The sequence below is a fragment of the Myotis brandtii genome, unplaced genomic scaffold, assembly GCF_000412655.1.
Source record: "Myotis brandtii unplaced genomic scaffold, ASM41265v1 scaffold383, whole genome shotgun sequence".
NCBI classification, from domain to species: domain Eukaryota; kingdom Metazoa; phylum Chordata; class Mammalia; order Chiroptera; family Vespertilionidae; genus Myotis; species Myotis brandtii.
Genome location: NW_005364711.1, coordinates 1,222,315 through 1,226,263, shown reverse-complemented (window position 1 = coordinate 1,226,263; position 3,949 = coordinate 1,222,315).

Below are 3,949 nucleotides of genomic sequence, written 5' to 3'. Positions count from 1 at the left end.
CCCCAACCCCCCAATCGGCCCTATCCTGAGCGTGACTGGGGGTGGCATCGCAACCTCCCGATCCGCCCTGCTGTGTGCATGACATGGGGCGGCGCCCCAACTCCCCAATCAGCCCTGCTCTGAGCCTGACCAGGGGCTGCACCTAGGGATTGGGCCTGCCCTCTGCCACCCAGGAGCGGGCCTAAGCCAGCAGGTCATTATCTCCCGAGGGGTCCCAGACTGTGAGAGGGCACAAGTGGGGCTGAGGGACACCCCCCCCCACCAGTGCACAAATTTTTGTGCGCTGGGCCTCTAGTAAATAAATAAAAGCCTAAGCAACCATTACAACCGAACAACCGGAATGACCGGCTGACCAGTCACTATGATGTGCACTGACCACCAGGGGCAGATGCTCAACACAGGAGCTGCCCCCTGGTGGTCAGTGTGCTCCCACAGCCAACCTCCCATGGCCGGCCAACTTCCCCCAGTCCCTCCCTCCAGCCAGTCCCTCCCCCTGGCCAGCCAGCCCTGACTGACCCTGATCAGGGCTGGCTGGCCAACCTCACGCGGCCCCTCCTGCCCCCCAGCCGGCCGGCCAACCTCCCGCGGTCCCTCTCCCCATCCCTCCCCTTGGCCGGCAGGCCCCGATCATCCCAGCCCTGATCAGGACTGGATGAGATGGCCCTGATTGGCCCTGATCACCGGCCGGGCCTAGGGACCCAACCCGTGCACGAATTCGTGCATCGGGCCTCTAGTATGTCATATTCACAAATGCCAGGGATTAGAACATGGACATATCACTTGAGAGGCCAAATTCAGCCCATTACAATAATTACAATTGTCATTGCAACAACTGATAATTTTATAATAATGTACAGTTTATAAAGTGCACTCATCCACATCATCTTACTTAGTCCTCATAATAACTCTGTTTGATGGTAGAGATCTTTAGGTAACCACTAATTCATTCATTCATTCATTCATTTATTCATTTATTCATTCCCTGAGCAATCATTTATTGAGTACCCACCTATTTTATTCTGCACAGCCAAGAGTAACAGATACAGAAGCACAGTCCCTGCCTTAGCTGGCACTCTAAAAACTGTCCACAGTCACATAGTGCCTTTAAAACAACACTGAGACAAGAGTATGTTACATAAGGTAGGAGCAATTAGAGCCAGATGAGACAGCAACAATTCCATCAAGAAAATTGGTCTGAGTCTTGTCTGGGATTCCCACTCTGGCTGGACTTCATTCAGACTTCCCCTTTCTAATGCTTAGTGCCTCCTCATGGGCCTGCCCACTGCTGAACCTCCTGCCCAACTCACTGTGTAACAAAGCCTGAAGCTCAAACTTATGCTCTCATTACCAGCCCTGAATACTCTGCCGAGTCCCGTCACTCTAGGGCAGAACAGAACTAGAAAGCAAGGGGAAATGGCTATCAACCATGCAGTGCCATTCACTAGTTCACAACTAGTCACTCTGAGCATGGCTGACTGTCACAGTTTCAGACTCTACTCTGTTGGGAGCACCAGGTTTAGGGATATTCTTTAAAGAATATTCTTTAAGTATAGATTAAGGCCCTATAAGGAATATTTCATTATATGCTGAAAATTAATAACACTTCATATGTAGTTTTTACAAAGCACTTTCAGATTCATCATTTCACCCAATCATCTTAGCAGTTTTGTGAGGTATAAAAGGGGAGATGTTTTGTCCACATTTCACAAATAAGGCAACGAAGGCTCAAAGAGGTGAAGTAACTTAGCAAAGGTTGTTAGAGAGCTAATAAGTGGTAGATCCCAGCTGGAATCCAGGTCTTTTGCTATTTGAACTAAATCAGTGATGGCGAACCTTTTGAGCTCGGCGTGTCAGCATTTTGAAAAACCCTAACTTAACTCTGGTGCCATGTCACATATAGAAATTTTTTGATATTTGCAACCATAGTAAAACAAAGACTTATATTTTTGATATTTATTTTATATATTTAAATGCCATTTAACAAAGAAAAATCAACCAAAAAAATGAGTTCGCGTGTCACCTCTGACACGCGTGTCATAGGTTCGCCATCACTGAACTAAATGATATAGCGTCTCAGATAAGTATGCAAGACATGAGTGATTATAAAGAAGTATTTTTTAACTTAGCAAACCTATGTTGAAAATATTTTACTCTTGATCAAAACCAATACAGTGCAAAATGTATCATCTTGGACCCTCGGGAAAACTTACTTCTTTTTCATACTGGTTTGATAACAATGTCCTTTACCATTTTACTTCAAAGCAAATAGATGAAGTTTGGCGTGAAATGAGATGGATCATGGATGCTCTACAGTATGCAAGATACAAACAATCAATGTCGGGCTTGTCCATCACTAAGCTTATAGACCCCTCAGATGAGCAGAACCTAAAGAAGATGAGCTCTACATCATCACATATAGACTGTCTTCCATCACCATCCCCATCCCCAGAGATGCACAGAAGAAAGGCAGTGAGTGGTAAGTAATATGATCTAAAGTTACCTATTTCAGTCCAGCATATTCTCAATCCTATCTCCACTGATGATGTTCTTTTGTGCTGAGGCATTGGTTCCATCAAGCACTAGAAAACACTGCTCAGTGTAAGAGTCTAAAAGCATAGAGGGAACAAAATTGGAGCAACGGAGGGATAGGAAACCAAGGCAGTAACCTGAGGACAACGTCATTTAGAGTAGAAAAGATTCAGCCCAGTTCTATCCCAAGTTTCTGAGATACAAAAGGACACAGAGCAGGGATGAGGCCTCAGAAGTGTGGAGTGGAGAGGGCTGCAGTACCATGTGCAGGCCAAGTCAGTGAGGGAATCTGATCAAAACCAGGTAAGGAAGGAGAACAGGCCCAGTCTCTAGGACAGTGGTTCTCAACCTATGGGTCGCGCCCCCTTCGGTGGTCGAAAGACCCTTTCACAGGGGTCACCTAAGACCATCCTGCATATCAGAGATTTACATTACGATTCATAACAGTAGCAACATTACAGTTATGAAGTAGCAACGAAAATAATTTTATGGTTGGGTCACAACATGAGGAACTGTATTTAAAGGGCCAGAAGGTTGAGAACCACTGCTCTAGGAAATAGGTCTGACAAGAATGAGATAGGAAGTAGGTCCACCTGACTAAGAGTTCATGGTAAACTTCTTATCCACATGGCACCAGTGTCCTGGGGTGGGAGGTGGAAAAGAGAGAAACCCTGGATAAACTAGAATCCAGAGACTAAGACCAAATAAGTAGATTGGCACCACCATGGATACAGCAAGCAGGAGACAACTTACAAACAAGCGGGAAGAGATATCTAACAAGTCACCTCTACTCTTGGGAATCAAGTTTCAACTTACACGGCAAATGCTAACCACAAATCTCTACAAAAACAACCTTTATGCTTATAAACAGAGAGAAAGCATACTAGTCAAAGGCAATATGTTTTTGCCTAGGACATGTTGAAATTAGTACCATTTTTTTTTTAGTCAATTAAAATAACGGCATTCAAAGCATCTTTCTTAATTCTATAGTTCAGCAATTTCAACCAGTGTATCACAAGAATTTGTAAAACATTCAATACCTGACTATTACTGGTTGAAAATCGCTGCTATAGCTTATAAGAGTTCCCATTTTGTAAGCCTTATCATAATAATTGGTGTTTTTAATAAACAGCACTGAAACATGGGCTTGTCCCATAGGGGGCAGCATGGTGTAGTAGAAAGAGCTTGTACTTAGAAATCAGAGACCTGGATTCAAATCCCAGCTTTATTTTACTAGCTACAGATTACTACATGAGTCTCACTTTCCACAGATATAAAATGAGAATAATATAGCTACTTGTGAATAAGACAATCTATGTCAGAGATGCGTGGTATATAATAGACAATAAATGGTAGGTACCATATTTAATGTCATTATTATTCTTATAGAAAACTTTAGTGAGGATATGAGTTTTTTCTA